We start from the raw sequence: 24,512 nt of genomic DNA, 5'->3' as shown, positions 1-24,512 counted from the left end.
GCCTTCGATCCCAGGGTGCTGGGATGGAGCCCCGCATCAGGCTCTCTGCTCAGCAGGGAGCCCGCTTCCTTCTCTCTCTGCCTGCCTCTCTGCCTACTTGTGATCTCTCTCTCTGTCAAATAAATAAATAAAATCTTAAAAGAGTAGTATGCCATTAATCTCCATTGTCATGCTATTGATTTTTTTTTTTAGATCAAAATATTACAAATCAAGGGGCGCCTGGGTGGCTCTGTCAGTTGGGCATCTGTCTTTGGCTTGGGTCCTGGTCTCGGCATCCTGGGATGGAGCCTGCCTTCAGGCTCCCAACTCAGCTGTGAGTGTGCTTCTCTCTCTCCCTTGGCCCCTCCCCTCCTGTTCTCGCTCTTTCTCTCCCTCAAGTAAATAAGTAAAATCTTAAAAAAATCACAAATCAGATGCAGACTTAAAAACATGTCCTGAATGTTAAAACAAAAAGCCATAGACATTTTAAATAGAATTTAGCATGCCTTAAACAACGTGCTATTGTATGATTGTATCTCTCAACGGGGCTTGAGGTCCACCCTGCTCTATAAAACTGCTACAGAGATTTGCATTTGGCAACTCAGAGATAAGAAAGCTGCATTGAACAGAATAACAAGCCCTATTGCTGAGTGGTTCCTTTACTCTTGGGAGGTAATTGTCTTTGGAAAAGAAACATATTCCTGGTCACAAGAATTCATGCAAATTGCTGCATCAGACTAAAAATCCATTATGCTCAGTAACTTTAAATAATTAGATTGTGTACCTGGGGATGCTTTGGACAAGGCAAAGCATTATATGCTAAAAGTGTGGATTATGAAAGTGGAAGCTTTCATATGACGCCCCCCTTCATATGAAGCCCCCCCTTCACTCTTTCCTCCAATCAAATTTTTAAGTGAATTGGCCAGAAGTAAGTAATACTTAGAAGATTGTATTGTGTAGATACAGGGATAGAATACTTTCTTTTTTTTTTTTTTTTTTTTAAGATTTTGTCTATTTGACAGACAGAGATCACAAGTTCACCAGTAGGCAGGGAGGCAGGCAGACACAGAGGAAGGGAAGTAGGCTCCCTGCTGAGCAGAGAACCAGATGCAGGGCTCCATCCCAGGACCCTGGGATCATGACCTGAGTCGAAGGCAGAGGCTTTAACCCACTGAGCCACCCAGGCGAACTGGGGATATAATACTTTCATTTCAAGAATTTGAAGATAAAGTTCCCCCACCCTACCTCCTTTTTCTTATCTTTCTTGGAAAATCCTGAAAGTAGAAATTTCCTTTAAAATTGTTGTAGAGCACAGTAAATGACATATTAAATGATTCGGTTATAAAATTGGATTTTTACCTGGTATCTTGGTGAGTCTAAGTCTACAACAAGCTTACTGTTGATCATTTCAGAGGCTGCTGCTGCTGTTTTGAAAGTTCCTGTGGTCAGAATCCATTTTTAGTTGTTTAAAGGTATCACTCCTGTACTTGAATTTCTGAGTTGCCTTACAGTACTCACGTCATGTCAGCCAAGCACAGACTAAAGTGTACATTATGAAGAACACAAAATTTTAGATCAATTTTTATCTAATCCTAAAATCAATTAACAGTGATTTCTTTTAAACCGGGATCTCTTTAATTTGCATTTTATGTAACTAGGATAGATGTGTTTCAGAAAATTTTCTTTGGCAATCAATATTAAGGATTTTTTAAAATTGAAAAGTATTATATGTGGTTAAACATTTTTTTTTAACTAGAAGATGTCAGGACGTCCGGTGGCTCAGCCGGTTAAGCCTCTGACGGTTGGTTTTGGCATAGGTTGTGAGACGAGCCTACCTCAGGCTCTGCATTCAGTGGGGAGTCTGCTGGAGATTGTCTCCCTCTCTGCCCTTCCCACAGCCCAAGAGCTCTCTCTCTCATTAAGCAATAGATAAATAAATCTTAAAAAACAAAGCCTCTGGGACGCCTGGGTGGCTCAGTTGGTTAAGCGACTGCCTTCAGCTCAGGTCATGATCCTGGGATCCTGGGATCAAGTCCCACATCGGGCTCCTTGCTCGGCGGGGAGCCTGCTTCTCCCTCTGCCTCTGCCTGCCTCTCTGTCTGCCTGTGCTCGCTCGCTCTCTCTCTCTCCCTCTGTCTCTGGCAAATAAATAAATAAAATCTTAAAAAAAAAAAAACCAAAAAAAAACAAAGCCTCTGGGTTAAGCCTCTGCCTTTGGCTCAGGTCATGATCCCAGAGTCCTGGGATCGAGTCCCGCATCGGGCTCTCTGCTCAGCAGGGAGCCTGCTTCCCTCTCTGCCTACTTGTGATCTCTGTCAAATAAATAAATAAAATCTTAAAAAAAAACCTAGAAGGTATAAAAAAGTTGACATCACTCCTTCATTTGCAACCCTATTACCCAGAGGTAACCACTGTTAAATTTCTTTTGTAGGTGTTCAGATTGTATTAATGCACACACATGCGCACACATGTATTTTTCTGTACAGTTGGTATCATATAATATATCATATTTTTCAGTTTGCTTTTTCACCTGCTATGTGTTAGAGATGATTTCATATTGGTACATATTAAGCTACTCATATATTTTAACAGCTGCCCAGTAGTCCATTATTTAGATATTCCATAGTTAATTTAATTGGTGCTTTCCTGATGGACATTGGATTTATTTAGTTCATTTTTTTACTATTATAAACAATGCTGTTAAATATTCTCCTGCATTTTTATTTACTTCTGTTTGTAGAGTCACAGAAGCTATTTTTGTTTTTGAAGATTTTATTTATTTGAGAGAGAGCACAAGCTCCAGTGGGGGCCAGGGACAGAGGGAGAAGCAGACCCCTCGCTGAGCAAGGAGCCTGATGTGGGGCTCGATCCCAGGACTCTGGGATCATAGCCTGAGCTGGAGGCAGACGCTTAAGCAACTGACCCACCCAGGTGCCCCCATACAAGCTATTTTTAAAATTGGACTAATGATATTATTATTAAAAGTTTCTATTTTGATCTGTTTGCTAGTTCATGAAACTAGTGGAAATAAAGCCAGTGTAGAAAGAACTTTCGGAACAATAAAAATGAAAACCATCATCAAATACCTGAACATATATATCTAAAAACGTGTTTAAATATTATTTTGAGGGGCTCCTGGGTATCATACACTTGAAAGTATCAAATAATTCTTTGTGAAATAAATGTTTGAATGAAATTTTTTTAAAAGATTTTATTTATTTATTTGACAGACAGAGATCACAAGTAGGCAGAGAAGCAGGAAGAGAGAGAGGAGGAAGCAGGCTCCCTGCTGAGCAGAGAGCCCGATGTGGGGCTCGATCCCAGGACCCTGGGATCATGACCTGAGCCGAAGGGAGAGGCCCCAACCCACTGAGCCACCCAGATGACCCTGTTTGAATGGAATTTAAATGGATTTATCAAAACTATTTTCTCATATTAGTGTTTGGAATTTTTAATAATTACTATAGCAATCGTGTCTAAATTAGATATGTGAATATCTCAAGGAAAACCATAACTCTTTTAGGCAAAAATGGAATGTTTCAACTTTAGCTTTTATTAGAATAGGAAGCCCACTCAGAGTCTGCGCTTAGAAGCCCCTTCAGTTTTTGAGGAATATTGATGCTATTGTAAAATTCCAGACTGGTCTTGGAAATTGTTTTAAAGTGTTGCTTCATTTCCTTTCTTTCTTTCTTTTTTTCTTTTAAGATTTCACTTATTTATTTGAGAGAGAGAAAACAAGACACAGAGCATGAGTGGAGGGGGCGAGGCAGAGGGGGAGGGAGAAGCAGACACCCCCCCCCACCCCGACTACACCCCCACTAAGCAGGGAGCTCAAGTGGGGGGGCTCACCTGGGACCTGAGCAGATGCTTAACCAACTGAGCCACCCAGGCGCCCCACATTGCTTCATTTCCCCCAGCTTCAAAGTCCTCCATCTCTTGCAGGTAGGAAAGAAATTGTTCCAATTTGTAAAGACTGGCGTCTAGTCAGAATAGGCAAATATTCTTTTCCCTGAAACCTGATGCTGAAAAGGCAGAAAACTATTCATCTTGGTATTTTGGAAAGTGGAACTGTGTGTGTACTAAGCTCCATCTGGCAAAGTAGTATTTAATTTTTTCTCCCCAGAAAATGGAGACGTGGGTGGTGGGTGATAGAAATGAACACTTAACAGAGTGCCAGCTGTGTACGGGTCAGGGACTCTACGTGTGTTACTTTGTTGGATCCTTCTAGGAATGTGGTATGGCTCTGGTTTACACGTAGGAAAAGTGAGGTACAGAGTGGTTAAGATACGACATACCTTGCTAAGAAGAAGCAGGGCGAGGGTTTTGACCCAAGGTGTTTTTGACCCTCAGTGTCTTGTATTTTTGACACACTTGGGTAAGAAATCATAGACCATTGTCATTGAGTTCCACATGTTGATAATTTGTCCTGATTGGCAAGCTTTTGCTACTTTTCATGGCACAAAGTAAAAACAACCGTGGATTTCTTAAAGTTGAGAAACCAGTAGCACTATTTGTAAGCAGTTAAATCTTAAAAATAAACTGGAAAGGATAATCAGTGCATAAATTAAAAATTAATAGCTCTAAAACTATAATGTTTATATCACACATACACTGTGATTCATTTTATGTAATATAAACCACAGAATTATTTCAGATATGCAAAGAATCCTCAACATGGTTACATATGTTTTAGTTATTCTAAAATACTTTTTTTTTTTTTGCTGATACTTTTCCTTTCAGAATATTTTGAGGAGTTTCTTTTTTCTTGCGGCTTCACCAGTTTTTTTAAAATATTGCATTTTCCACTAATACAGTCTTCTTAGTGTTCCCTCTCATTCTGAAGCAGGGTTTTCATGTATCACGGGTTGTTTACATTTGAATAAAGCATCTTCGCAATTGCCTGCCCGTCAGGCTGCTGCATTGCCCTGATGAATGCTATCTTAATATGCTTCTCAGGAATGATGAAAACAAATCTGTTTCCCTAAGCGGTAAAATTCACAGGTAAAAGCACTTTGAAGGTAAAGTCCACAAGTCACCTAGAATCCTCGGCCCTGCACGAGGGGCCAAGCAGCACACAGGGTAATTAATTACAGGAGATCCAGCTTTCCTGCCGACAGCACCGTGATGTCAGTCCCTTGTCCTGTTTGTCTTCTCCTCCAGGGCTGTCTGTTCTTATCAAAATAAATCAAAGTGCCGTGTGTATCGCGGGTCCGGAGGAATTACCAGTTTCTTTGGTAACTATTTAATGCGGACGCAGATGCTGCCACTGTGACCCCCCCCCCCCCCAGGTGCTGTGTGCCTAAGGCATTTTTAGAACTCTGATATGTTTTCGGTGGGATGCTGCCGCTCTGGACGAACTCTGTGCCTCGTGGTTTACTTTTCCAGTGCTATTGGAGCTGCCGTTTCTAATATAGAAAGAGATTTATGGCCGATTCCAATCTGTATTCCGGCTGTGCTACTCAGCTGGGAGACTGAGCGATTTAGTTATCCTCTCTGCCCCTCAATTTCCGCCTTCTTCCTAAATTGGGGCTGAGAAAACCTGCTTCATAGCTTTGCTGCGATGATTAGTATCCAGGATGATGGGATCTTGATTTATTCATTTGTTGAAGACAATGTAGTATGGGGTCCAGGAGGTAGGCTTGAGTCGGTTTATCATCATGCAAATCTGGGCTCTGTTCCTTTCTGGCCACTTGACGTAAGAGAAGTCCTATAGTCTTGTGGTGCTTCCGGTTGCCTTGTGTGTAAAATGAGGCGACTAAGAGCCACCTACTTCATAGGTTTGTCCTAAGGAGTAAAGGAGTTAATATGTATGAAATGCACTGAACAATGCTTGGCACGCAGTAAATCTTTCATTGATGTCAGCCATTATTATCTTTATTATTGTTCTCCCCACTTGTCAGCATGCAATATCAGTGTTTGTTTGCTGTGTTCACCAAATTGAGACCTCCTAGGAAGATTAGACAGAACCTTTCTCTTCCTTATATCCTCTGGACCTCGCAGATAGTAGGCACTTAATTTTAAGATACTCGGAATGGCTGAATTAGTGAGTGAAGGAAAACCATCATGCTTTCTCAGACCCTCCCCCCCTTCCCTTGGAACTAATCTCTTTCTACCGTGACTCACATAGTTTTTGCAGGGGGGCTCACCATGTTTTCTAGAACAAAAATTGGAGTCTGAACTTGGTCTAGAAACAGGACAGTCCTGTTAAATCCGAACTGTACTATTTATAGCCTAATATTCTTCCTTATTAGATATGTGTCTCTTCCTATACTTAACTGTCAGGTAAGGGGTGGTGTCTTTGTCCTCTCTAGTCTCCAGCACCCAATGCAGAATCTAGGACATAGTAGGTGCTCAGTTAATGATTGTTGAATTGAACCAAGTGTCTTCAGGTCTCCAGTAGATGAGTTCATCATCATCATACTTCATCCCGGATGGTAATGAAGAGCTGCCCTTTCACGCCAATGGTGGTTTCAAGGTTATTAGGAACTGTGGGATCTGAATCTGATTTACTTTGAAGTAACGCATTTTGAACCTCAAATGAGGCACGGTATATATGAAAAGAAAGAGCCAGAAATAGGACCATGTGAAAGAATTGTTTCATAAAATTAGATACTGATGCTTTTCTTTTAGTGGTGGTTCTTTTCTCTTATCACTTACAAACTGTATATCTTATCTTACTGCTTTTTCTTGCTTGGTCTTTCCTAAGTCTTGAAACGGTAAATTGGATTGGAAATCACTCATTAGTGCTTTGCAGTCACTGGGCCAGGAAAGCTGGGGTCAGCAGTGCCCAGAGCAACAAGGAAATACCTTCCCTAATTAGAATCATTAAAAGGCTAATGAACTCTTCTGTTTTAAAAAAAAAAAAAAAAGCCTTTTTCATCTTATTCTCTTAAGCAGTTTTTTTCCCTTTGTGTCATATATGCAGTTGATAATTGCCATTTACACACTCTCCTGCCTTTAAGCAATTGGTTTCATTTTTCATGTAACTAGACACATGTGTCCTGTAAAATTGCGCCTGTAAGGAGAGGTCATTTTTCAGTCTACCAAAGATACTCTCCTTTTCACTGTTATTCACGTGAGGATTGAGTATGCCTGCCTTCTGGTAACACATTAATAAGGCTGCAGTCTAGTTAGAGGGATATTTAGCCCTTTCTTTTTTGAATTTGTTGTAGCACATGCATAAATCCAATCCTGGTAGAAAACTCCCTTTTATTTTTGAAAGATTTTTTTTTAAATTTATTTACCTCATGGGGAGAGAGGGAGAGCGAGCTAGAGAAGGGAACACAAGCAGGGGAAGCAGGAGACGGAGAAGCAGGCTTCCTGCTGAGGACCCTGGGATCATGACCTGAGCTGAAGGCAGACGTTTAATGACCGAGGCGCCCCCAAAACTCCCTTCTTAAACACATAAAAAATAATCGTTTGTATTATAAAAGCTAATTAATACAGATACTTTTTTTTTTTTTAAAGAAACCATTTTTGTCTTAGCCGGCTTAACAGATTGTATTTATTTGTTTTTTGAATAATTATCTTGAATGCAATTATCTTTAAAAATTTCAGTTTCTAAAGTAAAAGCTTGAAAGTACTCATTAGGGGCGCCTGGCTGGCTCAGTCGGAAGAGCGTGGGATGCTTGATTTCATAGTCGTGAGTTCAAGCCCCACATTGGGGGTAGAGATTATTGAAAATGGGGCGCCTGGGTGGCTCAGTCAGTTAAGGATCCAATTCTTGGTTTCAGTTCAGGTCGTGATCTCATGGGTGGTCAGACTGAGATCGTCTTTGGATTGTGCACTCACTGGGGAGTCTGGTTGAAGATTCTCTCCCCCTGCCCGTTCCCTCATTGACTTTCTTACCCTCAAATAAATAAATGTTTTTTGTTTTTTAAGTACTCATATCAGTGCCTGCTTATGAATGGATACCAGGTTTTTTGGGGGGTGGTAAAAATGTTCTAAAATTACAGGGCACCTAGGTGGCGCAGTCAGTTAAGCATCTGACTCTTGGTTTTGGCTCAGATCATGATCTCATGGGTTCTGGGACCAGTGAAACCCCAAGTCAGGTTCCATGCTCAGCATGGAGTCTGCTTGGGATTCTCTCTCTCTCTCCCCTCTCCCTCACCCCACCACCTCTCCTGCTCATGCTGTCTCTCTCTCAAATAAAATAAAATCTTAAACAAAAGAGAAAGTATTCTAAAATTAGATCATGGGGATGGTTGTACAACACTCTGTACATACTGAAAACTATTACATCATTAAAGAAATGAATTCTATGATATGTGAATTATATAGCAATAAAGCTGTTATTTTAAAAAGTACTCATAGCACTATTTTACTAGCTCTCCCACTTATTAGCTGGCTGTGTGGCCTTGAGCAAGTTGCTTTCCTTTCCGTGCTTTAACTTCCTTACCTTTACATGGCAAGAATGATAGTACCTTCCTAACAGCTTGATTGTGAGGACTAAATGAGTAAATATATGTAAAGAGCTTAGAATTATACTTTGGAATGTAAGCCCTCAAAATTGCCATTGGTCGTCCTTGTTTTCCAGTGTGTGTAGAGCTCAGAAGAGAAGTCCGGGCTGAAGATAGATACCTTTTTTGGTGTCATGAGCATGTAGGTGATAATTAAAGCCATGCATGGAGATTAGGTTACCTAGGGAGAGCACGCAGAATGGTGGAGGACAGAGAACTGAGGGCTGCATCTAGGGAAATGCCAGCATTTAGTAGTAATTGAATATGGGGGGCTGGACCAGCAGATTTGGCAAAGGAGACCTAACAGGAATGATGTCCAGAGAGGTAAGAGGAGGTGTGATGTCATGGAAGCAAAGGAGAAAACAGGCTTCCAAAAGGGAGGCGGTGGTTTAATATCACTATTAGAGAGGTTAAATAGGGAACTGTCCGTTCAGTTTGGCAAATTAGAGCTGTGGGAATGTGGGGGCAGAAACCAGCTTACAGACCGGGCCGGAAGAGTGGAGAGAAGGTGGGAAAGTAGACATAGTGCCTGTGTTCTTTAGAGGGCGCTCCTCATTCATTCAGCAACTGTTTATTGAACTACTGTGTGCCTAGCCCTGCTCTACGTTATTGGTATGCCAGTGAAGAACACAAAACAAAAAATTCCTGCCCTAAAGGAGCTTGACTTTTAGCACTGGGTCTGTGTAGGGAAAGAGAGAGATAAGACTGGAAGAGGGTTCTCTGTCAAGGCAAGTGTGTGAAGTGTGTGTTTATGAAAGTAAGGACCCTGGGGCGCCTGGGTGGCTCAGTGGGTTAAGCCTCTGCCTTCAGCTCAGGTCATGATCCCAGGGTCCTGGGATTGAGCCCCACATCGGGCTCTCTGCTCAGCGGGGAGCCTGCTTACCCCACTCTCTGTCTGTCTGTCTCTCTGCCCACTTGTGATCTCTGTCAAATAAATAAATAAAAATCTTTTAAATAAAAAAAAAGTAAGGACCCTGACATACTTAAGCTAAGGAGCCATGGGCTCGATAGAGAGTACATGTGATTGACAGTATAGGGGAGGTGGGATAGTAATTGGTGCGAAAAGAAGGGAACGTGGTAATCAAGAATGTAGGGGGAAGCTCTTTAGCAGTGGTGAGCAGGAGAAGAGATTTCCTTTTCTGAAATAAGGGGGGGACCTGATATTTACATGCAAGGAAATGTGAAGAAAGGCCGACCAGATGACCCTGATTTTTTAAAGGGGTGTAGGAGCGCGGTCTCCCATATAGAGAGGAGTGTGGTTCGGTACTTGAGAGTCCCGAAGCTTTGGGCATTCAGTGTAAGCGGAGAATGGCTAGAGAAAGGCCAGGAAGGTTTGTGGAGGGACACTGAGGAATTTGTAATGGCATCCTTCTTCATACTGCTGTGGTTTTATCAAAATGGTTCTCGCTCTTCATGCAGGAATAAAGAAAGCTGTTTCTGAGACTGGTCTGGATTTAGGGCTTTGTAGGTCAGTCATGGCAGAAAGGCAGTTGGGGAAGGAATTGAGGAGTAGTGAGAGAACAGGTTCCCTGAGTGAGCGCGGTGTTCAGGCGTCGCAGGGCAGGTGAAGGTAAGGGGTTTAACAAATAGGGTGGGTTGAAGAGAATAGAAGTTTGATTTTATTTTTTTTTAAAGATTATTTGTTTATTTATTTGACAGAGCGAGAGAGGGAACACAAGGAGGGGGAGTGGGAGTGGGAGAGGCAGGCTTCCAGCCGAGCAGGAAGCCTGATGTGAGGGCTCAATCCCAGGACCCTGGGATCAGGCCACCCAGGTTTTAAAGAGCTTTTGTCATGGGAGTGAAAGAGCTGAAAAGCTGAGAGAGAGCTATTGTTTTTTGAGGTATGGGAAGTGAAACAGTAGGTGATAACAAATCCTAGTCTGTTGGCTCAAGTAGAGCAAAGGTGAAGATCCTTAGAGCAAAAGAGGGCTGGGACTTGAAAATCTAGCTTTCTGGGTGAGTTGTCCTTGTGAATGATGGAATTTCCAAAGAAGCCTGGGACTTGGAGATCTAGCTTTCTGGGTGAGTTGACCACGTGAATGATGGAATTTCCAACAGTGTGGCAAGAGTTGGCATAGAGAGTAAGACTTAAAAGCCACATTTCAAAGTCTCCAGTCACATTGTCCCTGTGTGATCAGAGAGCTGATTGACAGAGATAATGAAAGATAGTAAAGGTCACTAGAGACAGAGAAGTCCAAGAATTGCGAAAGGAGTATGGACGGGGCCGTTCACATGAACATTAAAATTTCATGGGACAATGGCAGGAGATGGGATGGAAAGGCTGCCGGTGACACAAATGAAGGGACATGCCCAGGAGACGTGACATCCTTGACAAAGAAGGGTTAAAAGCTTGTATCTCCAGTTGGAATGAGCCCTGAGGGAGGAAGGACTTTTCAGGAGATTGGATTGATGGACTGCATAAGCAATAGGGGGGCAAGAGGAGGTTGACGCCTACCCGTCTGAGAGAGTCTTCAGAAGAGCGCCAAGTCTCCGGGAATACAGAGAGCTGCGTGCATACTGGGCAACACCACAGCCATTGCTGAGGCCTGGGCTCGCCTGGACTCCCAAGTTTGGCCTGATGTATGCCACGTGTGCCTTTGTTCACTGTGTATCAGTCGGCCATGGAGGAGGGAGAGTTTTCTGAGGCCCCCCCGGGGGGACGTGGCTGCCCTTGAGAAGGATTAGGAGGAGGTTGGGGTGCATCGTGGTGAGGGAGAGGATGAAAGTGAAGAGTGTTAACCTGTCTGCTGCAACTGTACACTCCATTATCTCGGGACTGTCTGGTTTCTGTTCTGGAAGCCGTCCATTGTGGCCCTCACTTGTCAATACAAGTGATGTCTCTATTAAAAAAGAAAAGAAAAGCAAGCCGACCTCAGGGAAGCCAAGTATTTGCAGGGAAGGTTTTCTGATGTTAAGGATGTAGAGGGTTTGATTAACAAGGATGGCCGGGTCTCTAGCCCACAGTGTATCAGTGGTGTAGGAGACAGGGAGGAAAGGGGAACAGTGGGGTTAGAAGTACAGGTGGAGCAGTAGGAGGGTGAGGATGGGCAGTTGGATGAGAGTCCCGGGTGGGAATAATTGGTTTGGGGGTGCCCGATTGTTTGCGTCGACATCTGCAGCAGATGCCACGTGAGTAGTCCACAGAGCGCCACAGGAGTGGTACCTGGCAATTGCTCCCATCAGTGTTTTCCCTCTGCAGCTGCTGTCTGGGTCTGAGCCTGACTAGAGTTCTAGTTTATGTGTTTCTTGCCTCAAACCCTGATGTTTATTTTAATTAATGGGAGTCTGCTTTGTTCTCATTATAAATTGTAACCATAAGCATGCTGTTTGAGAAGTATAGCCAGAATCCTTAGTTACGGTATAGTTGGTGTTACTTTCAAATTTTATCCCCCCCCCCAACAATATTGAAATTCAGTTGACATACAACATTGGGCCCCCTGTGTGGCTCAAGTCAGTTAAGCGTCGGATTCCTGATTGCAGCTCAGGTCATCATCTCAGAATCATGAGATTGAGCCCTGCATCGGGCTCCCTGCTCAGCGAAAAGTCTGCTGGAGATTCTTTCTCTCCCTCTCCCCCTGCTAGTGCTGTCTTCCATCTCTCTAAATAAATAAAACTAAAATCTTAAAAAAAAATTTTTTAACATTGTGTAAATTTAAGGCATTACAACATAATGATTTGAAATATGTATAGATTGAGAAATGATTACTACAATATGATTAGCTAACCCATCCATCACCTCACATAGTTATAAATCTGTTTTTTTGTTTGTTTGTTTTTTTCAACAAATGATTATTCTGGGAGTAAATGAAGGAATTTCTTCATAGTATTTTATGGTCGCCATCAGAGCCCAAATCCTGTTTTCACTGTAGGAATTGGGTGGTTGGGTGTTTATTCATTTAAATAAATTATCTATCTATCTATTTATTTATAAAGAAAAAAGAAAGAATGGTGGCAAAAGTAAACCTTAGGAGTTCTTGGGGGATTGCAGTACACCACCGACAATTCCTAAACCCAGCTTTACTTCCAACATGCACAAGCCAGTTTTGATTAGCTCTTTAATCCTGATTATCAGATGGACTTCAGTCTACTAAACCAAGTCCAGTGGTGATTATTACTGAGATTTATAGCCACTGATACCCCAAAATCTGACAGTTTAGCTGTTGAGGAATTCTGGGGGTAGGGGGTACTGTTTAAGAAAGCTAATCTTTGCCCGGTTTGTTATAGACCAGCTCACAGCTAGAGGCTGAGGTCAAGTGATATGTTCTCCTGTTACTATAAACCTTTAAATAGACGTGTTTAAGACAAACTTACTTTTAAAGATCACATTAAAATGAGAAGATTCATACTGAAATTTATAAGATCGAGATTATCACACAACAGACTGAGCAGTCTGTGGTGGCCCCAACTTCCCTCTTGCTGTGGGAGTTTCTTCAACTTAATTATTCCCAGAGCAAATCCATTCAAACATCAAAAATCAATGGGACAGCCTATTTGACAAGCATAAGCATGTTTTAAAAATGTTTTCAAAGATTTGTAAAGATTAACTGTTAAACACATTAATGAAAAAGTAGAAATATTTATGGTGATTTATCTAAAGCTCACTTTTTTTTTTTTTTTTTTTAAAGAAGGAGAGGGTTTGGAGAGGATTTTAAGCAGGCTCCATGCCCTGCACAGAGCCCGACTCTGGGCTTCAGCCCCCACCCCTGAAATCATGCCCTGAGCCGAACCGAAGAGTCAGATGCTTAACTGACTGGGCCACATAGGCGCCCCAGATTCTTGAAATCGCTTAAGAGCAAAAGGTTAGCTTAGAAATGATGGTTATTGGGGCGCCTGGGTGGCTCAGTGGGTTAAAGCCTCTGCCTTCAGCTGAGGTCATGATCTCAGGGTCTTGGGATCGAGCCCTGCATCAGGCTCTCTGCTCAGCAGGGAGCCTGCTTCCCCCGCCCCTGCCTGCTTCTCTGCCTGCCTCTCTGCCTTCTTGTGATCTCTGTCAAATAAATAAATAAATAAAAATCTTTAAAAAAAAAAAAAGTGATGGTAATCACGGTGCCTAGCTCTTTTGATCTCTTCAAATATTTGTTCCAATTTTAGAAAAGGATAGACCTTTGGTTCAGGGGATCTCCCCCTCTGCACGTATTATTTGATTTATTGTGAAGGAGCAGTGGGAGAAGGTGAATGTCTGAGGCCAGCTGTTTCCGCATCTAAACCTGTGGCCCTCTCTTTGTCCACAGCAGCTAGCTGCTCCCGACCACCTCCTCCTGCCCTTTAGTTAGGAGCATCAGGACAAGATCGCAGGTTTTCTGTGTTTGTGCCTTCCTCTCCCTCTCAGCACCCAGCCTTCCCCGCACTGCAGGTGATGCAGAGCCGTGTGCCGTTTCATAGCTGTGTACGTTTAATTACACTTGCTGTTTATTTCTGCTTTTAACCTAGTGCTTAAGCCAGAGCCCTCCACTCTCTGATAGTCCCTGAATTCCAACCGGAAGCTGAGTCATTTACCATAACCTTTGAGGAGCCTTTTGCAGTTGGTTTTAATTCTTTTTGCAAGCATTTTGAATCACGTGCAGGTCTTCTAGTTCCATTGAAATCCTAAGTAAAGTCAAAATGTACTATTCTGCTTTATGCTTATATGCTAATTAGGTGTTATCTGGTCAGTGTGGCATAGGTCACTTAAATATCCGTGATCACTTTGGTTTTATAAGCATGCTTTCTTTCTCTCTGCTGGCATTTTACAAAGATTGTATCTCTCTTTTTATTCTGGTTATGAAGACTTCCCCATTGATTTCATCTGTGCCACTGCATTGCACAATAACCCTGCAGATACATTTCAGGTATTTGTATTAGGATTACATCTTTGTTACGTTGACATGTTTTATCTGTGTTGGAAGCAACTGGTTCATGGCAGCAAAGGAATTTGCTATTTCCCTCTGCTATAGTAACAGCACCTAGGGGCGCCTGGGTGGCTCAGTCGCTAAGTGTCTGCTTTCGGCTCAGGTCAGGATCCCAGGGTCCTGGAATGGAGCTCCGCGTTCTGCTTCCTGCTCAGCGGAAAGCCTGCTTCTCCCTCTCCCACTCCCTGGGTTTGTGTTCCCTCTCTCTCACTGTGTCCTTCTTTGTCAAGTAAAAAACCAAAATCTTTAAAAACAAAATAAAAGAAACAGCAACTAACATTTGAGTAGTGTTTGAAGGCACTGTCTTAGTTGTCTCATAAATTAACAGCATCATTTCCTTTTATACAGATAGGGAAACTGAGATAAAATGTGATTAAGAAATTTGCCCAAGGTTACTTAATCTAGTACGGGGCAGAACTAGGATTTGAACCCAGATACCTGGCTCTGGAACTGTGCATGCCCAGCCAGTATGCACATCTTCCTTCCTCATCTCTTGTAATACTACTTTGAAACCACTTGGTAATTGCCAGGCGCTCTGAAAGAAGGTCATTACAGTGGAGAGTGTCAGAGTGCCCTCTGATTTTTGAACATCAAAAATAGTCCCATTAGAAGATACTTCAAAAATTCTCCAATATAGGGGCACCTTGGTGGCTCAGTGGGTTAAGCCTCTGCCTTCAGCTCAGGTCATGATCCCAAGGTCCTGGGATCGAGCCCCACATCATGCTCGCTGCTCAGCGGCGAGCCTGCTTCCCCCTCTCACTCTGCCTGCCTCTCTGCTTACTTGTGGTCTCTCTCTGTCAAATAAATAAATAAAATCTTAAAAAAAAAAGAATATACTTAGGAGAGAGTTAAACTTTGAGACTCTAGCCTTGATCACATTATTTTCTTGTCTCAGTTCCTAACTTGGTGATCCTTGGTGATCTCAAATGGCTCTAAATGATATACTGATTTTGGGGCCAGGCTGTTTAAATGATGAACCATGTCTGTTTGTAATCCTCCTGTCACTCTGTCCATCTATTTTTCTATCCATTTACAGAATTCTTCATCTCTGCAACACACTTAGGTGTTGCTTTTCCTTATTGAGGAAGCAAATCACAAATGTATACTAGCAGAATAAGACAAAGAGCTCCAAGAACCAGCAGGTAATCACCTTGAGGGGGAAGCCAGTATGTAAAGGTTTGCCAATTTTATGTACCCACAGCCCTCCATATGTCACAGGGTATCTTGATTAGACTGCCGAGTTTGGCACAGTTGAACCTTCAGTTGACTTTCAGGGAGACTCAGGAGGGTGATTTCCGTCCAGGGGAATAGCAGTTGGGAAGAAACTGAAATAATAAGACAGAGAATGAGGAGGTAGACCAGTTTGGTAGGAACAGAGCCGCCTTTTCCCAGATTACCAGTAGAAAATGTAGTTGGAATGGATGGGAAAGTCAGGCTTGTGTTAGAGAAGCCCTGAAACCAAGCACAGTATGTGACTAAAATGAAAATCCTCTTGTCATGGTATCCAGATTCTAGTTTTGGAGCGTGGCACATGTGAGGTATATAATAGGTTCAAAAATGAATTTAATCATAGTCTGGGTTAAAAGACGCCAAAATTCCCCAGGGCTGTGACTTGCATTAATCTGGAAATCTTCCTGGACTAACTCTGTCTGGCCCTAGTCAGCGTCTGCATTTCAGCCAACCTTATTCTTCCTTCCGGCTTCTGTGTTTACTTAGCAGTGTGCCGCATGTGCGTTTACGTGCTTCCTTCTCTTACGTCCTGCTTCTGTTTTCTGGTCAACCCCGTGAGATTATTTGTCGGGAATTGGGGTGCAACCCCAGCTAAGAGGTCAATGAGAGGTAACATACAGGGGACAAAGGAGCTGTATGATTGGGGTGAACTCCAGTCTGCCCCTGCTTGCTGACTGATGACCTCCCATGGTGGCAAATGGTTGACTAGCAGGGTGGCAGGAGTAAGATTAGTAACCTTGGAGGGGTCAGGAAGAGCGTATGGGATTTCAGACGTGCTCATGTATTTTGGGCAAGGCAAGCTATGTGGGGACCTAGGGAGCCTTGGGCTCATCTTCTTTGAGTTATAACCTGAGATTTCCCAGTCTCAGAAATAGAGTTAGCTAGGGGAAATAGGAAGAGAGAAGGATTTTCCTTAGGGAAATTACCACTTTGTTTGTTTGAGCATAATCAGGAGAAGGGGGGGGTGGCGAGAAGCAGATTCCCTGCTGAGCGCAGAGCCTAATGCAGGGCTGATTCCAGGATGCTGAGATCATGATCGAGCCCAAGGCAGATGCTGAATCAACTGAACCACCCAGGCACCCCTGGGGAAATTGCCACTTACCCCCCCCGCCAAATATATGTATCTTACTAGGTTCCATTATTTGTCAGCTCCAGAGCATTTAACCTTTTTTTTTTTTTTTGGCTTTTTGCCTTTTGCTTTTTCTGCTATCAGAATGGCTAAAAATTTTTGAAATCTACCACTCGTGTGTTTGAGTTGTTTTTCTACAAAAGATCCACTGTAGTCTCAGCATAGGAATAGCAAAAACTAAAGGGAGAAAATTCACTAGGTTGTTTTTTTTTTTTTTTAATATTGATTGAAAGGAGAGATTTTCCGTATGGCTGTGCTGCCCTTGAATGTTGGGCTTTCATCTTCTTATTTAAAGTTTCATTGGAACAAATAGATTTCTTTCCCAGCCCATTGTACCAATAGCCATATAATCTGAAAACTCTGAAAAAGAAAAAAAGAGCTAGCTAGCCCTGGTTTTCACTTGGAGTAGGGTATCTGGATTTTGTGGGGATTTCTCAGTAGTGTTCTTTAAGACTGGAAGTGATGATCCAAGAAATAGTGGTGCTGGTTACAAGCTGTTGTTTACTTACTTACTTATTTATTTTTAAAGATTTTATTTATTTATTTGACAGAGGGAGGGAGATCACAAGTAGGCAGAGCAGCAGGCAGAGAGGAGGAAGCAGGCTCCTCGCCGAGCAGAGAGCCCAATGTGGGGCTCGATCCCAGGACTCCAAGATCATGACCTGAGCCAAAGGCAGCAGCTTAGCCCACTGAGCCACCCAGGCATCCCTGTTGTTTACTTATTTATTAGTAAACCCTTTATGCAAGCTTCATTACAGATTATTATATCAAGTACTTTATAAATAATATGTTAGTCATTGAGATGTTATTTTTAAAATGCAGTTAATTTTCACTTCCCGGAAGCACAGGGATAATATTGTATAATTGTACTTTGACAGCTTTAGCAGAATCTTTTTTGTGTAGAACTTACAGTATGTTAGTGATACTTCTCTGTGCTCTTCCTGCAGAGAAATCAATACTGCAGAACACACCCTGCCCCAGTGTATGATTATTAAATGAGGTAGATTTGAAAAGAGAACAGTGCATGGCAGGCTGATTTGAATTGTGTTTGTCTTGGACCTAGCCTCTGTTCCACAGCACATACTAGCTATGATGGGCCCTCCTGAAAACCCTTTACAACTTGTCCTTGTACATTATGGCAGGTCATATTCATGGAAGTCAAAGTAATATAAGTCTAATCTGATTTTCTTTACAGAAACAATATTACATTGAGGATTATATTCCTGGCCTGATGCCTGACTTTTTTTTTTTTAAACAGAAATGACCATAACCAGCATTTTTAATCAACTGTTTAATCATCTGGAATTGATGAATCTGAATACTGCTCTGCATCAAATTGACTGAAGCGTATATAAATCAGTTAACAAAGCATCACAATAACCAGTCACATTAAATTATGTTTAATGAGCTTGTGTCAGTAGACTGTACAAAGTTCTTATTGTCACAATCACGGCCATGTTTTTATTGAAACTAATCAGAAGATTTCAGAAAACGCACTTTCTGCAAAGTCAAGGAATTCACAAAGGATTTCTTCGGCAGGATATTGGAGGAGAATTTTGGGGAGACTTGGGAGTTAGGGCTTTTTGAAAAGCTGAGTTGAGATTTTCTTTTGGCTTTGTTCATTGTAAATTCTCTGTAGCAGACATAGAGTTTTGGAGAAAAGGTCTCTTCATTGGAGTTGCTGTCAGGGAAGGCTTTTAGGACAAAGTGACAGTTGAGAGGTCTGAGGGGTGACTACAGGTTAAGAAGGTACAGGAGCGAGGGAAGGGTATTCGATGTGGGATGGGAGCCCCGGAGCAGGAAGGAAGGCCAGGGGGCTGGAACAGAGAAAACAAGGCAGAGAGGCTTGGGGCTCAACAAGGTCAGTGGAAGGATTTTCATTTTCAGTTTTAAGATCAGTGGGAAGCTGTTAGAGCAGGGACTAAAGGAGCGGTCTATCTGATCAGCCTTGTCGTGTGCTGGTGGTCACGTGGCCCTGGCTGGGTCAGCTCTCCCACGCAGCACAGCCATCATTCCTGCTACTTGGCTGATCTGTGTTAAGTATTTGGATAGTGGTTAATATCTGGTTTCCCCCACTACATTCCAAGCTCCTTGAGGGCAGGAATGGTGTCAATTTTTTTTTTTATTCGTCACTTTATCTACAGTATTGTGCATAGTAGGGACTCAAGTAAATATGGTTGAATGGAGACATCAACTGTATTAATAGTTTTGCCTCGTGACTTGCTATAAGTTGGTACTTTTTTTTTTTACTGTGGTGCAATTCACATAACATAAAATTAATAATTTAAAAAATGATTCAGTGGCGTTTAGTACATTCACACGTGAAACCACCAAAACCATCCTGTTCTGTAGCATTTTCTTCACCTCAAAAGGAAACTTCATAACCATTAAGTGGTCACTCCCCAGTCTGCCTTCCTTCCAGCTCCTGACAAGTACCAACTTGCTTTCTGTTTCTATGGATTTACCTATTCTGAATATTTTATATAAATGGAATCCTACAGTGTGTGACCTTTTGTGTCTGGCTTCTCTTGCTTAGCATAATGTTGATCAGGTTCCTTCCTGTTGGTTCGTGTGCATCAGTAGTTGATTCCTTTTTACGCCCGAATAGTATTCCACCGGGTGGACAGACCACACTTGGTTTATCCATGCATCTGTTGGTAGATATTTGAGTGGCTTCCACTTTTTGACTCCGCTGTAGATAGTGCTGCTCTAAACATCAGTGCAGAAGTTTTTGTTTGAACACCTGTCTCCGTTCTTTTGGGGTATACATGTAAGAGTAAACTTGCTGGCTCATGATAATTCCTTGTTTAGCTTTTTGATGAACCACCAGACTGTTTTCCACAGAGGCTGAACAATGAGTGATTTTGCATTTTTACCAGCAGTGTATGGGAGTTCCAATATCTTCACATCCTCACCAACACTTTTTATTTTCTGTGTGTTTTTAAAATTCCAGCCATCTTAGAAGAATGTCACCTTTAAAATACATGAATGGGGGCACCTGGGTGGCACAATCAGTTAAATGTCTACCTTCAGCTCAGGTTGTGATCTCTGAGTCCTGGGATCGAGCCCCATGTCTCAGACTCCCTGCTCAGAGGGGAGACTGCTTCTCTCTTTCCCTCTTACCCCCTCCCCCACTGCTTGTGTTCTCTCTCTCTTAGATAAATAAAATCTAATTTAATTAATCATATGCATGAATGAACCTCCCCTTATTCACAGTATTTCATTCTTTGATACCATATCACATTGTTGCTCAATATTATGAAAAGTTACAGTGACACTCAGGTGCACACTGGACTGAATTGGATTCTAAATCCATAAAATCACTGTCCCGACATCATTCTGGTACATTGCCTTCTAAGAAAAGCTTGCAGCTATTAGGAGAACCCCACCTTTTCCTCTTACCCACCATTTTTAGGATCAAAGATGAGGTTTGAAAGACTAATCCTGACATCTAGAGCAATTTCTTCCTTCTGAATATATGTGGTGCTTAAAAACTCTTCTGTTGGAGGTGTCTTTTGAGAGTTGCATTGAGAATGATGAGGAAGCCCTGTGCAATCTTAATGGAAGAATGTTCTCATCACCGATAATTTCTTTTGGTTTGACCCATTTATATTTCTATCCATTTCCTTGCTCTTTCCCTTTATTCCTTTTTTTTTTTTTTTTTGAAAGCTAACTGTGCCCCGCGCCCAACGAAGAAATGTACCTGCTTGCCTTTCCTCTAGGGCAGAGACTGTAGCAAATGGCTGGAAGCCAAACAAGAATAGAAGCAGGCCATCTTAGAATACTCACACTGTAAGATTATTCCTGCCCATCCATGGTCACCAGTCCACCAGTAGTAGTGCTAACATGTGCAGATGCCCTTGAACTTACAACCTTCCAGAGTCCTCTGTGTTCTGTTGGGTTCTGCCAATTTCCTGCCCTTACCTAATGCTATAATTGTTTTCTCTTTGTTGGTGTTTAGAAGGTTTTACATCGTGTCTGAGTTTACAAGATAGAATAAGAAGAGACTTAGAAATGTATGAACACATTTGCGTACACATACGCCTTTTATAATGCGAAGTAAAGTGAAATGCATTGCAGTCAGGAGAATTGAGTCTTTGTGCACATTTGATTACCCAGTCCTCGTCGGGACTAATCCGCTGTGTTCCACTGAGCAACAGTCACTTAATGCTACAACCACTGTGCCGTTTCATGATTTAACTGAAAGCATTTTTCCTGTTCAAAGCTTGCCAGGTATTTTTAATGTTGGCTGTAAAATTCTTCTAATTGTTCTCAATACCCCCTGTGTGTGCTTTGGAAATATCTCACTGCTATTTTCAATTATGTACTTGAACAGAGCCTCAAATTACTGTTTGTCCTGTTTGGTAAAAAACAAAACAAAAAAATGTTTGGTCTGGGGGTGGTATGACCTTCAATATGAGTTTTAGTGCTTGTTTTTGAGAAGTCATACATTTTGAATGTGTCCGCTCTAATAAAAATTCTTTCAAGTGGTTTTCTATCTCTGCGTGTGTTTCATTTTCTAGTAAAAATCCTTCGTACAAGTAAAATTTGTAATTCTAAGTGGTTCATTAATTTTTTAAATTGTTCTTAATGGTGGTTAATCCTAAACTGTTTTAACTTGAGGTTGTTTGTACCCTGACTGCCATTGCATAGAGTTCATTCTGTTTTATCAGAAGAATAAACCATTTCCCTTGGGTCACAGGCACGTTTGAGAAGGCATTCATTTTTTCATAGGTAAAGCTTCCCATTAAATAAATTGACACTGTGGTGGTTTAAATGGGCATCCTTAAAGCCCCCAAAAGCTAATGTACCTTTTAGTATACGGAAATTAGCACCCCGAAGGCACGGGAGCCTTTCTTTGTTCTTGGTGACTTGTGTTTCCTTTATTTATTCTTCCTTTTCTACTTAGAAGCCTATGAATAAATTTCGTCCTGAATACATTATTTTCTCATGTGCATTGGCTTGTAAATTACTCCTTATCCTCAAACAAGGGATCTCTTTCCCACCCTTAAACAGTTTTTTTGTTTGTTTGTTTTGGTCCAGGCTGAAACAGGTGGCAAATGATACAACATCCAAAACCACATTTCCTGTTTTATTGCTCGAAATCTGGCCCCGATTCCCCTGTATCTTTTTAGATTACTCAGTCAAGCACTCCTTGAGTTGCCTAGGAAAACATCAGTTCTCGGACTTCTCCAAGACACACACAGGCTAATCGGTAGAAGGCAATTAGAACCAAGATCTCCTGGTTTCTTGCCTCTTAGAGTTAAGCCTTAGAAGCAGAAGCACCCACTTGGGATCATGGCCAAACGCTTAATTTTCCTTATCTATTTTTGGCCTACGTGGAGAGAAGTTGTCACGGGTTTAACAATTATCTCACCTCATATTCTTGAGTGCCTTGCCAATATTACTGATTGTGAAGAGGTAAGAAATATATTAGAATAGCATCACCCAGGGGCACCTGGGCAGTGCAGTGGGTTAAGCATCCGACTCTTAGTTTCAGCTCAGGTCATGATCCCAGGGTTGTGAGATCAAGTGCCACGTCAGGCCCCATCTCTTCTTGGGGTCTGCTTGAGATTCTCTCTCCCTCTTCCCTTCCCACTCATGTGCGCTCACTCCTGCTCTAAAATAAATCAATCTTTTAAAAAAAGAAAGAAAGAAAAAGGAATAGCACTGCCCGGGAGGCAGGATTCAGGAGCAGCCTTTCCCTGCTGCCCAGAGGTTTTCTGAGGAACCTCATTATTGTCGCATGCTGTGCGGTTTGGGAAGCCTTGTGTCATAGATTCTGATATTCTTCCAGTCCCTCTTATAGTGGCACTCCTAGTTGGTACTACCCAAAGGCATATTAAAATTTCACAAATCTGGGGCGCCTGGGTGGCTCGGTTAAATGGGCGACTACCTTCGGCTCAGGTCATGATCCCAGGGTCGTGGGAATCGAGCCCTGCTTCGGGCTCCCTGCTCAGTGGGGAGCCTGCTTCTCCCACTCCCTCTGCTGCTCTGCCTGCTTGTGTCTCTCACTCTCTCTATCAAATAAATAAATAAAATCTTTAAAAAAAAAGTTTCACAAGTCAGGGAGCCTGGGTTACTCAGTCGGTTAAGTTTCCATCAGACTCTTGATTTTGGCTCAAGTCATGGTCTTAGGGTTGTGAGATGGAGCCCTGAGTCAGGCTTCACACTGTTAGCTGAAGATTCATTCTCTCACTGTCTCCCTCTCCCCTCCTTGTCCCCTCCCTCCCCCTAAAATTTTTTTCAAAAATCAATTTTTATTATACACAAACAATAATACACATGAATAATACAGTGAAGCCATTAAAAAATGAAGTATTTGGTGTGGTCTTTCTTAAATATACTGAAAGTTAGACATTATGCTTCGAACATATTGCTAATTTCTGGTAAGTCTTTTTATGTTTTAGGAATAATTTTTTTTTATGTTTTAGGAATATATTTTAAGGATATGTTTTAGGAATAGTTACAGGTCACCTGTTAAATTTATAGCAGCACCCAATCTTTGTAGTGCACAGCAGCTTCGAATCTACAGCTTTTGGGAGGGAAGAAGGGAGATTTAGAGACAAGCATCAGAAGTTCCAAGAAAGTTCCCAATTGACTGTTGTGCTCTGCCTCGAAGGGAGAGATGGTTTGCTAGTTTTACAGCCGTGACGGCAGATCAACAATTCCAAAGGACGAATGGCTTATCTTATAGACGGCAGTCTCCGGGGACTCCTTGAGTGGCCCTCACTAGTGGGCAGACGTGCCACCTGACAACCTCCCTGGCCACCTGTAGTCCTCCCCATGCATGCTAAGGAACAGTGTTTTCAGCGCCAAGCACTCTCTGCCAGTGGGCCATAATTCACCCTGTCCCTTTGTATAGGGGTGACCTCAGATCAGAATTGCTTATGCGTCTTCCATAGAGCCAGAAACTTTCTTGCTGGAACAAGGTGAAAATAACACATTTACACTTGAATTATGTTGAGGCCATTGCCTAGTTCTATGCTGCTGACCCGGTTCCTGGAATTTTAATATTCACATAGTTGGTTAGTAACTGCAAGCTTCATCCTCTTAAGTAAATAGCCTTTACAGTCTTTTTAAAGTGATCTCTGGGTGTTTTGTTAATCCTACAATAAGCAGTCTTTTAAGTTCTTTGACCTTCTTTTACTCTTTTTTTTTTTTTGGACCTTCTTTTACTCTTAAGAAAGTGGAGGCTCACCTGTAAGTTGTAGGTACATAATAAGGTGTATAGTATAAGCATAGGTATCAACAGTACTTCCCAGGGTCACATCTTTACTGCTTCTCCTATTCCCTCCAAACCTTACCCTAAAAGCTTTCAGCTATAGGGAAGGTGCTGTTTTCAAAAACAGACTTCTTTAAAGACATTGTTATTTGAGCCCAGAAGTTGCCACCAGAACATGGTTCAGTGGAAGTCTAGAGATACTGCACCATGGAAAGGACTACCTTTGTGAGGCTTGAGTCACAACTCAGGCCCTCTTGGTTATTCAGCTCAGTCTTCCTCCACAATGGAAGCTTGTTTTTTACTTACCTCTTTTGTTGGGAATGTCAAAATAACAGGTATAGCCTGGGTGTGCTATTTAAACTGATTACATTTACATCCTGGACATTTATTTTCTAGCTAGTTTGCTTTCTGTATAATATTTAACAATACTGCATTCATTGGTTCCACTGGACATACTCCAGCATACATTTGAACTGTTAGATCTTTCTAGAAACTTACTCTCACCTTTATAATAATGATGCTGTCATTGAAATGGGAGATAAAACGATGTTTGGGGCATCAGGCACCTCTTCTACAATGTTTTTTGTTGTTGTTGTTTTTGT

At 42.0% G+C, this 24,512-nt stretch overlaps 1 protein-coding gene across 2 annotated transcripts in view; it reads left to right on the top strand.

The window, feature by feature from the left end:
* Positions 1–24,512, top strand: part of ATP11C (ATPase phospholipid transporting 11C) — a 180,653-nt gene that overhangs the window by 50,504 nt on the left and 105,637 nt on the right. The window lies entirely within an intron of this gene.

This window comes from Mustela erminea, chromosome X, assembly GCF_009829155.1.
Source record: "Mustela erminea isolate mMusErm1 chromosome X, mMusErm1.Pri, whole genome shotgun sequence".
NCBI lineage: Eukaryota > Metazoa > Chordata > Mammalia > Carnivora > Mustelidae > Mustela > Mustela erminea.
Note: the sequence above shows the minus strand (reverse complement) of the source record. Positions and strands in the feature narration are given on the sequence as shown.